At 41.4% G+C, this 11921-nt stretch overlaps 1 protein-coding gene across 4 annotated transcripts in view; it reads right to left on the reverse strand.

The window, feature by feature from the left end:
• Window positions 1-5509, reverse strand: part of APTX (aprataxin) — a 29286-nt gene extending 23777 nt beyond the window's left edge. The window contains exons 1-2 of one of the 4 annotated variants that reach the window (XM_078153050.1): window positions 5405-5504; window positions 1221-1250 (exon numbers count right to left, since the gene is read on the reverse strand). The gene's annotated coding sequence lies outside the window, so the exon portion shown is untranslated. Of the gene's footprint in view, window positions 1-1220; window positions 1251-5404 lie in introns of all 4 variants that reach the window. The other 3 variants (XM_078153051.1, XM_021004625.2, XM_021004624.2) reach the window with 3 other exon arrangements.
• Between the last annotated feature and the right edge of the window lie 6412 nt (window positions 5510-11921).

Raw genomic sequence — 11921 nt, forward strand, 5'->3', positions numbered from 1 at the left:
AGTTTCAGGTGAATCAGGCTATCCAAGTGGAAATGTCTTTTATGTAGCTGGAAATGTGGAATCTAACAACACAGGTCAAAGCTAGACATGTAGATTTGGCAGTCTTAAAAATGGATGAAGCTTTCCAAGGCAGATAACTGAGGGAAGAATAGGGGGCAAACTTCTAAGTTCTGGAGTGTTTCATAGTAAGCGAGAAAAAGAAAAACAAACGGTTAGTGAAGGAGAAAGAAAAAACTCGAGAAACAAGGGGAATATTTTCCTTTTGTTACAAGAAATGGCTAATGGTGCCAGGGAAAGATAAAGGGAAGGGTGCTCATACGCAATTCCTGCAATATTTGGCTAGAAACAAGGAAAGATCATTAGATCTTGATAAGAAGTCGTCACTGATGACCTCCTTAGAGAGAGTGGTATCAATGAGATATTGAAAATGGAAGCCAGAATGCAAGAGATAAAGAGTTTTGGCAATAAGGAAATGAAAGTTGTAAGTATTCAGCACTCAACTTGAGAACTTTAATATGACAGGGAGACAAGAAATAGAAGGTTTAAGTATAGGTTTTTCCTTGAAAGGAAAAACAAGAATACATTTAAAGGCAGAAAGGAAGGAGTAGAGGTAGAGAGACTAAAGCTATACAGGAGATTAGTATGTTAATAAGATGAAAGAGAGGATCGAACAGGAAGAAGTGGGATCCAAACACTGGCATTAAATTTTTTAAAATGGCAGGAGCAAACTGAATAATTTTTATTGGAAAAAGAGTAGCTCAGCTACAAAACATGAATATGTAATGCTCATCATATTGGCATCACAATGGCATCAAAGTACTTAACTATTTAATAATGTTATGCTTGATAATTAAACCTGTTTAAAGATAATCAATTGCAACAAAAAGAGACAAATTTTCTCCACTCATAGTTACAAAAGGAAACAGACCACTAAGTGAACAATGCTACTATTCCTAGCTTTTATCCTCTCTTTCCTCTTTCTTTTGCCAGTAAACTCCTATAACGAGTAGTCTAGACTTATTGAAAAACAGAAAATGAATGCATATAAATTAAGAGACAAAAAAATTAACTTACAGACATACATTATTTTATTATACTTTGCTTTACTGTGCTTTAAAGAAATTTTGTTTTCGGGGCAGCTAGGTGGTGCAGTGGATAGAGTACCTGCCCTGAAGTCAGGAGGACCTGAGTCCAAATCCAGTCTCAGACCAAACACTTACCTGTGTAGTAAGTCACTTAACCCCAATTGCCTAAAAACAAACAAACAAACAAACAAAAAAGAAGTTGTGTTTTCTACAAACTGAAGGTTTGTGGTAACCCTGCCTTGAGCAAGTCTACCGGCACCATTTTTACAAATATTGGGTCTCTGTTACATTTTGGTAATTCTCTCAATATTTCAAACTTTTTCATTATTATTATATCTGTTATAGTGATCTACGATCAGTGATCTTTGATGTTACTCTTATAACTTTTTTGGGGTGTGCCCATATAATAAGACATTGAAATTAATTGATGTATGTTCTGACTGCTCAACCGACTGGCTCTCTCTTTCTCCTTCTCCTGAGGCCTCACTATTCCTTGAGACACAATATTGAAATTAGGCCAGTTAATAACTCTACACTGGACTCTAAGCGTTCAAGTGAAAGGAAGAGTCAATTAATATAGCTAAATTCTAGAGTAACCAAGTCAAAGAGAAAATATTGAAAGCAGCCAGAAAGAAATAATTCAAATATCATGGAGCCACAGTGAGGATAACACACAAGTTTTAGCAGCTTCCATGTTAAAGGAGCAGAGGACTTGGAATATGATATTCTGGAAGGCAAAGGAGCTAGGACTGCAGCCACAAATCACCCACCCAGAAAAACTAGGTATAATCATGCATGCAAACTGATGTGGAGTGAAGGATTTGAAATTAGAGGCGCTGGATACAAATCTTAGTTTAGCCACTTTGTGATTTGGGCAAGTCACTTAACCACTCTGGGTCTCAGTTTCAATTAAAAAATGAGGGGGCCGAACTAGATGCCCTTCCTGTTCTATATCCTTAATTCCATAATGCCTTTTCTGTCACACATCTCCAATCCTTCTCGCTACACTGGCTCCTCCCTTTTGTCTTCAAAGATATACAAGTCTTCCCCTCCCTTAAAAAAAAACAAAAAACAAAAAATCTTCACTTGGCCCTAAGTAGTTCTCTAAGTAACCATACTATTTCTGTTCTTCCTTTCATGACTGAACACCTTACAGGAGTATCCTCAAAAATTATGCATTCATTTCTCTCTCTGTTCATTCAACAAATCATAGACACTCTTTCTCACTCTGCCATTTCCAACCACTCTACTGGAAATAATACTTGCACAGATCACCAATGACTTTCTAATCAGAGCAGCTAGGTGATACTGTAAAGTGCTAGAATTGGAGACAGGAGGACTTGGGTTCAAATCCAGCCTCAGATACTTCTCAGCTAAGTGAACCTGGACAAGTCACATAATTTCTATCTGCCTCAGTTCTCTCAACTGCAAAATGGAGATAATAATAGAGCCTACCTCCTAGGGTTGTTGTGAGAATCAAATGAGATAATAATTGTAATGAGTTTAGTAAAGTGTCTGACACATAGTAGGTGCTTCATAAATGCTTGTTCCTTTCTCTTTCCCCAATCTGCCAAATTTTCAACAACTCTGTGGGCCCTCACTCTCTTTCACTTCATTGGACCATATGACCATGATGCTATCCTTCCTCCTCTCCTTTTGTATTCAACCATTCTCTCTTCCTTCAGCTCTCCTCTCTTCTCCTCCTCTTGGTCTTCAGTGCAGCTCTGCCACTCAATACCTGTACAACCTTGGCTAAATCCTCTACTCTCTTTGGGCCTTAATTTTCTTAAATGAGGCAACTGGTCCAAATAATCTCTGAGCTCTCTTCCAAGTTTTAAATCTATGATCCTTCCATCTCCTAAACATGGACATTCAATTAGGTCCTCAATTTTCCTTTCTACATTCTTTCAGAAATTTTATTCTCATCCTTCAGCTGGCAATTTTGAAAACAATCTTCAAAAACCTGCACAGGTAGTAGGTGGCAGACCTGGAATTTGAACTGAGACTGTAGAAACTGAGTTCCAAAGAAGGTAAGCAATTGATGGAACATCTTGAGCACAGACCTTTTGCCGAGTTCCCATATTCCTATTTTCCTAATACTTGTTTGAATGCCTAACCATTTACCTCAAACTCATTTTATAATTATCTGCTTTCCCTTCAAAATAGCTCCTAATCTAAACTTGTCTATTTCTGTTAAAATACCACCACATTCTTCCAGTCACTTGAGCTTGAAAACTATATTTTTCTTCCCTTCCCTCAGCTATCTCCCATCTCACACCAAATTTTGTGGATTCTTCTTTTGAAAATTATTTCAGTCTTCCTTTTTTCTCTACTTCAAATGCTACCACCCTAGTCAATAGGCTATTTCATTTAAATAGATTTTCCTGCATCTTCTCAAATCTCTCCTGCATACTGCCATCATATTAATTTTATCCTTCCACTGTTCCACTAGCATTGCTCACTGATGTCAAAAGCAAGCAAAGGATTTGCCTGAGTATCTGCGGCATGAGGACCCTGGGGTATCAGTCAAAACTGCAAAATTCACCCTTGAAACCCTCCTTTTTTCATCTCTTAAATCCTGCCCCTTTATGTCCTATCTAGAGTTCTTATTCTGCCTTCTGGTTTTCCAAAATCTCAAGTTCTTCACCACAACTAATGGCTTGGAGCCTGCAAGATGAATGGCAACACAGTGTGAAGTTATCTTCTCAGACTGACAAGCTGCCTGGCTTTTCCTGCCCTAATTTCTTATTTTTTATGGTCTCTCCAAATCCACCAAACCCCAAAATTAACTCTTTTCCTCTCAAAGTATGTGTCCCAAGTAGGTAGCCAATTCTTTACCTATCAGATTAAGTTCAAACTCCTCAATTCAGCACTCAAAACACTACATAATATAGATTCACCAACCTCAGCTCCCATACAGCACCAAATTTGATGTCAGGAGACTTGGATTCTAATCCAAACTCTTCAATTTACTTTTTGTGTGAGTGATCTTGGGCAAATGATTCAACTATTTCAGGAACGGGTTTACTTAAATGTAAAATGAAAGAGTTTAGTAATGATCTCTAAGGTTCCTTCCAACTCTAAATCCTATATTCAGTCCTGCCTATGTACTCATTTCAGACTGAAATGAAATGTCTATCCAAATCTTATTCATCCTTTATGTCTCATCTGTTCTATGAGGCTTTCCCTGATGAATTTTACTTTTAACTATATAGTCATGTTGTTTTATAAAACTGTTTCTCAGAACATAATACTCTTTTCCTCTAATAAGAGTGTAAGCTCCTTAGGAGTAGAGACCTGGTCATTTAACATTCACTTAAACATTTCTTTACTAATTACTGGCTACTGTACAATGCTATTACAGTCCTTTTATATCTCCAAAGCCCTTATTAACAACTACAGCCATTATTTCAAAATGATCAATGACTGCTTTATGAAGTAGCGAGCTCCCTATCACTTTAACTGTTCAAACAGCAACCACTGCCAAAAACTAGATGACCACCAAGTTCCTCTCCAGTTAAGACATTAAGAGCTCACCCTTGTTAGCAGAATAAAATACCAAATCCTTAGGCTAGGAACCTAGTTCCTTTGAAGTTTTCAGAGGCTACACTCCTTGAAACACACTTCTCAGCTAGCCTAACCAGGCTGTGCAGATATTCAATCACATCCTGCCTTTCTTTGCTCCTTTACAACTCACCACTCCCTATATTTAGAATGATGTAAATCCCCTTCTCTAGCTGCTTCCTTCATGGCCCTTCCCTTATTTATGGGAAGCACTGTAGGCGCTCCATAAATATTTGCTGATTGCTTTTTCCTGATACTGTTTGTACTTCTTCTATACAATTACCATGTAACAGCTTAGATCACTGCCCTCTCTTGCATGTGTCCAAACAGGCACTAAGTACTAGACTGTAACTTCTTTGAGAGAACGCACTGTCTGCGCCCCCCCCCCCACTTTGGTAGCCACAGAGTAGGTTAACGATAGATGTTCGCTGACTTTAATTCCAATTCTAAAATTCTAAAAGTACTGGCTGACTGATTATACACAGGTAAAGCAACAATGTTCGTTCTATTCCAGTAAAAACCTATGTTTTTTAGGGCTCCCCAGGCGGATCTGTTGTAATAGGCGCTCCAGAGATAAGAAGGCCACTGGCTCTCGGCTGCACGGGCAGGTCCGTGCTCCCTTCGCCTCCTCCCCCATTTCGTAAGTAACTAACGCCCCGCCCCCCCCACGCACGTGGGTGACCACGGTGAGACGGAGCCACCTCACACCCAGACACTGCCACCCAAGGCCACAACGCAGCAGGCAGGCAGCTCACCTCTCGGATGTTAAGTGAAACTATCCCGAGGAAACCAGCAAAGCCTTTCCCAGCAGGCACTTCGGGTATCTTTCCGGATCCCCCCCCCAGCACGCGCGCACTGAAATGACGTCACGCGGAAGCGGTCACAGCGTTCGACACACGGGATTGGTCGGGAAGGGCGGTCCCGCCCCTTCTCCTTTGTTGCTTTTCGGCCAATCCTCGGAGCAAGTGGAGGCTGACCGAGGGCAGATTCGCCGTTTTTGTCTGGGGGCTGTCCCCGCCCAGGGCGCTGCCCCGCGGAGCCCGAGCCCTTTATTTCCGGGCTCCTCACTTTCTAGTTCACCTTTCTCCTCGCCCCCAAGTCCCCGGCACTTTCAGAAAGGTTTTAAAAATCCCTCCCGCCTGAATAACTAGGCCATGGCCAATGGCCGTTTATTAGCAGTAATGCCTCGGTACCGGCGAGCCCGAAGGTGCCCCCGCGCCCCAGCGTTGGCCACGCCCTGAAGACGCCGCGGCGCCGGGGGCCTGGAGCCCCAGGGCGGGAGGGGCTATGGCTGAGGGGCCGCGGCGTCCGGCCTCCCTGGTCACTCCTGATGTGAACACAAGATGAATATCTTCGGAAACAGAAATGGGAGGGAGTGGAAAAGCGAGCTGGATCTTTCCTCGGGGGGTCCTGGGCATGGATCCCAATTCTGCCAATAACTATACCTGCTTGACCGTGGACCAGCCATATATTATGGGCCTCAGTTTATCTGCTAAATGAGAAGGTCGGATTAGCCGGGTGTCAGAGTGGACCAGAGTGCTGGACCTAAAGTGAGGAAGACGTACATTCAAATGCAGCCTGACACACTTAGGGATTTGAAATCGACTCTTCCTGCTTCTACCTTCCTCCTGGGTAAAACGAAGGGGCTTAACTCAATGACCTCTAAAGCCCCTTCTGACTTGAAATCAATGATCCCAATGGGAACCATCATCCTGCCTCCCCTTTTAGAGAGGAAGGAATAAGAAGACCTGTGAATTCTAGATGTGTGACCCTGGGTAAATCACTTAATTTCTCTTAGCTTGTTTCCCCATCTGTAAAATGGAGAAAATAATAACATTTACCTCACCGAGTTACTAGGACATTAAAGTGAGATAATATTTGTAAAGCACTATATATAAATACAATTTATCATCTGCATAGTACCTGCCCCAAAAACAAGTTTCTAGAATTGTCTGTGTGAAAAAAGGTACTGTTTCAATGGAGGAAGAAGTGAAGGCCAACACACTCAATTTGCTGTAAATCACTTACATAAATATTAACTATCATTACTATCTTGAATATGCAGGTCTTCCTACTCCTTCCTCTTGTAAAAGGGGAGGCAGGGGGATAGTGCCTATTAGGATCATTTATTTCAAGCCACAAGGGGCCTTAGAGGCCATTGAGGGCAACCCCTTCATTTTACTGTCAGGAAACTAAAGCATGAAGACTTTAAGAGACTGGCCTGGGATCACGGTGCTAGAAACATCTTAAGAGGGATTTGACCCCAGGTCTTCCATGATAATAATTTAATTTTATCATCAACTTCTTACAACTCTACCTTTTAATTCCTTATCCCTTTGTCCTATTTCCCCTCACATCTAATAAACTAACACTGAGATACTCTCATCACTAGACCTTCTTCTCACTTATCTAATCTCCTGCCAAGGTCTTTAACTCCCCCATCACAACTTTGAACTCCAATCCATATGAGCTTTTACTTTATTTTACCCAGAACAAAGCCCTCTAGCTACTTCCTAGACGTCTCCTGTACCCCACCCCTGCTCCTCTTTATATGCATCTCTCCATCCCCCAATTAGAGTATAGTTTCTTGAGGACTGGCACTGTGTTGTTCATATTTGTATCCCTAGGACTTAGCACAGTGCCCAGTACATAAAAAATACTTAATAAATTCTCTATTTTATCTATCAATCAAACATGTATCCTCCTTCTCTGTTCCTGTTCCTGTGCTGCTGAATGCTGTTGGACAATTTCCTTGGCCTGACAGTTGAATCCACTATAAATTTATGCTGTCTGATCTCAACTTGGTCCTTAACTGCTACAGGCTAATATTTTTATTTCCTACTGATTGATTTACCATTATCCTCTCCTAGATCATTTCAAACCTTTCCATCTCAACCCCTCCCCTAGCTGTCTACAGAGAGCTTTTATCTCCTATTTTATTTGCCAGTGTAGCGACTGTTGCCTGGGGGACTCAAGATGTGGAGAGTAACCACGGCAACAAGGCGGCATTTTACCCTGAGTTTACAGGACCTCTGACGTTTAATATTGGAGTTAGTTGAGAATGCTGGGAAGGAGGAGATGAAAAATCTATTTTGACCAAGCTCTGCAGATGTTAGAGCAGAGGCAGCACTAACTATGGTGGGAATCTGTCAAGGAAGGTATTGCCTACAGAATATTCATGCAGAAAGATAGTATAAATGTACAGTACCATTGCCCTAAAAGAGACCCAACGAGGATGTTGGGAAGCCAAAGGAATAGGGACAGTTTTAAACAAAGCCAGAGGAAGTAGCAGGTTGCAGAGAGCTGGTAAGCCATATATACATACACTGAGTCCCTCTCACCTTCCTTTTCTCCTCCTCTGTCTGTGGTAGGTTTCTATGATCTGTTCACTATTGGAAGTATTCAATACCTGTTTTCCCTCCTCAGGAAGGAGAAAAATGAAGGGAGAATGCCCATTCTGTTTTCTATCACCTGCTATGCAGGGACTGGCATTCCAAATGAATTGTTGCTCAAATGATTGTCTTTTTGTTGCTTATAAATTTGTTACCCTTGATTTTTAAAAAAAAATGGTAGTTACCATCATTGACTAGTGTTATTTATGATGGAGAGTTTGGGAGGGTTTTCTGCCTTTAAAGAGACAGAAGACTTTTTTTCTCTTTTGGTGAAGCTAAGATGGGGGAAGGGGAAACCCCAAATTCCCAAAGGAGAGGAAAAAAAGCATATAAATCATTATCATCCCCTAGACCAGTCAGTCAACTAGTAATTGGGGCAATATATTATTATCACAACTGGGATGATCATTATTACTGTACATAAGCCTTTTGTTTTACATGTATCTTGTGGCAGCTAGCCTCCCCTCCCCCGACCCCCAATGTTAGACCACGAGCCTCCTGTCCTTGGCCTTTAGCCTTCTTCAGAGCTTTCTCCTATTACCTGGCCCAGCCAATCCACTCCAGAACAAGACCTCACCAAAGACCTGCCAACTTGAACCTTCTCCAGCACTATACTTCCCCAATATAAGATCTCCTCAACCTCCAACCCCCTCCCCCAAGGGCTTTCTCTCCAGCATGTTGCCAATATATAAACCCTGCTCCTTGTCCCCAACTGCCTGCTTGTTTTTGCCCACACACCTCGACATAAGTCAGTGTCTTACTTCATATTTACCACCTCTTTGCACTATGCTCTCTGAATTCTTGCTCCTTATTTAACAGTCTTCCTTTCATATAAAACTCTTTCTTACTCCTTCCATCTCATGGTACTAAGACCCAAGTTCTGCTTGCTGACTCTGTTTCCCTCTCCAACCTTTCCAATATTGGTTGCACTTCACTCATACCTCTGACTCACTGGCTGTGGTAGCAGTTGGAATGCCCCTTGCTCCTCATTGCCAGTTCTAGACTCTACTTCTATCACTGTCACTCAGCAGGATCTCCTCCTTTGAGGTGTATGGTTTCCAAACTTATCCCCCAATCCAAATCCTGATGGCTGTTATCTAATGAACTCTAGGACATTATCCTTTCCTCAATAAATTCAGTTCCTGGTTCATAGTTTCTCAATACCCCAACTCTTACATTCTTATTAGGGGACTTTAATATACATATTGATGGTCTCTCAAATACCCTAACTTCCATTTTTTTCAATCTACTCAGTTCACATGATTTATTCCTGCCATTCTTCCTGAGCTTCCTGCACAAAAAAATGATCATTCTCTTGATCTTGCCATCACCCACAAGTGTTCCACTTCTAAGGTCTTTAACTCCAAAATTCTTCAGTCTGATCATAATCCATAATATTCTATCTTTCCCTATGTATTTCCACACCTATGTTTTTTATCCTCACTATAACCTTCATTCCCTCCATCCTTAAGTTCTTTCACAGATTATTACCTTTTCATCAACTACTTTCTCCTCTTTTCATTATCTAAACCCCTCAGTATACAATTCAACTCTATATTCTTGAATCCCTTGCCCTTTGTCCTACCATTGGCAACATTTTGCCAAAACCCAATCTTGGGTCACTTCTACATTCTTCCTCATTCCCTCCGATTCATGTGCTGCTAACTAGAGCTGTAGGAAATCATAAGAGCATATCAGTTCCAATATAAATGTGTTATATAATCTCAACTACACCCTCACTGCAGCAAAGTGATCATTCTACCCCTCTCTAATCAACTCTCCATCCCACTCTCCACAGCAGCTGTACTAAACCCTCTTATATCTCCTGGAGCCTTCCTCCATCTCTACCTTCTCTGCTGAACATCTCAACTCATCCATCACTTAAAAAACTGAGGTTATTCAACAAGGGCTCCTTTTCTTCAACCCTCATCTCCCTTCATCTTGCCCCATTATTTCCTCCTTCAATAAGTCTCTGATGATGAGGTAGCCCTTTGGCTTGCCAGGAATAGTACCTCTATGTGCAAGGCTTTTTGAAGGACTGTGGCTGAGAAAGGGAAGGAGAGACATAGGATAATAGCTTGAGGGGATGGTAAGTAAGAGTCCAGTGAAGAGTTGTACAACTTTATCATCATAACCTAAGAGCTGAGTGTCATGCTTCCCAGAAGTTATCAAATCACTGTCATCTTAGGAAGGAAGGGGTTCTAAAGTCCAGTAGCTTCTCAGATTTAGCTTCCAGGAAGACAACTGATCAGGACAGATAACATTTGGATATAGTTCTGGTTGACCTTCTCTGTCCTTTCCTTATTCCATCCCCAGCTCAGAGTCTCTACTCTCAAAGTTCCTACCCCCTGAAAGGGCTCCATTTACCTCCAACTCCCCCTCAATTTGCAAGTCTCCTTTTCCCAGGGCCAGTTCAGACAAATCCTTCTTGGAAAGTCCTTGGGAGATGAAGGGGTGATATTGTTGGGAAGTGCTTCTTTTGAACCATATGAAGGTGAATGTGTAATTTGCCTGCAAGAAAGGGCATTCTTGAGTTAGCAATCCTGGAATGGCAAGAAGGGAGTTTTTATCCAGCCATCAAGGAAGAAGAGAGCAGCTCCTCAGCATAGGCCCCAAAAGGTGCACAGATTTGGTATTCTGCCCCCTTTCCCTATACAAGAGGGTCCCAGGGAAGAAGATGACATAGTTAGTGAGCTGGGGAACTGAGAGGGTGGTGGTGCACAGATGATCTCATTATCAACACTAGCACTAAGTTTACACTGGAAAGTTAGCTACCTTCCTACAAAGGACCCTGATCTGTGAGAAGGTTCAGTGACTGTGTTAGAAATATCATCCATGCTGTGGCCTAGATGTTCCTGTTACTTTTCCTGTCTGTGATCAATGTGGACACACTGTGAAATGCAAAGGTTTACACCATCCTTCCCACAAACCAATTCATTAAGAATTGGGACTTAGTCCTTACTTAGACAGGACTGTTTGTCTTTTTTTATTCTTTCTTTTTTAGTTTTTATTTACCGGAGGTCCCCCTCTGGTAACTTTCCTACACCAGGCCTTTCACACCCTTAAGATTAGTTTGTCTAGTAGGAGTCCTAAAGCCATTTAGGTGGAAGGTCAAGACCTTTAGGACCTTGGGGCCTCTTAGAAGTGGCCTGGTAGGAGCAATTTGCCTGGTAGTTTAGGCTAATTTTTCCTTAAAAGCATCCTTAGAATTAATCGACCGGGAAGAATTAGTTCAATTTCTTCAGTCCCTTTGGCTAAGTCATTGACTTAGCTACCTGATGACCTAAGTACAAAAGCCAAGAGGGGACAGGAGTAGCTGTCAGGCTTGACCAGCATACTAGCATGTCCAACACACCCAGCAGGGAAGCTGTGCTTAGCTATGTTTTAAATTTTTTTTTTCTTTCAAATGTCCAAAAGTGTAATGAATAATAAACTAGCCTCAGAATCCTTAGGACCAGTATTCAAATCTTACCTCTAACACCAGTATGATCATGTGATCACTTAACCTCTCAGTGCCCCCAGGGAAACCCTCCAAGATTTAAAATTACAGATATGCTGCCAAACTGCCCAGGTAGAGAGAATTTCTTTCATTTTTTAAAAAACATTTTATTTTATCTCATTAAATATTTCCCAATTCTATTAAATTTTTTTTAACATTAAAAAAAATTTGAGTTTCAAATTCTCCCCTGCCCCTCCTCCATCCCTTGGGAAGGCAAACTCACTCAAAATATTGTAGCTGGAGAGAATTTCTACATTAGGTGTTTCCAAATTTATGAGACCACAAATCTGGAATCCCATCCCTATTAACCGCCCAGTAGGTGTTTCTTGTCTACTGATATTTGCTTGCCAAGTCTCACTTTTTCAAATTTATACAACTTTT

The sequence above is a fragment of the Phascolarctos cinereus genome, unplaced genomic scaffold, assembly GCF_003287225.1.
Source record: "Phascolarctos cinereus isolate Bilbo 61053 unplaced genomic scaffold, phaCin_HiC Scaffold_4;HRSCAF=312, whole genome shotgun sequence".
Classification (NCBI taxonomy): Eukaryota; Metazoa; Chordata; class Mammalia; order Diprotodontia; family Phascolarctidae; genus Phascolarctos; species Phascolarctos cinereus.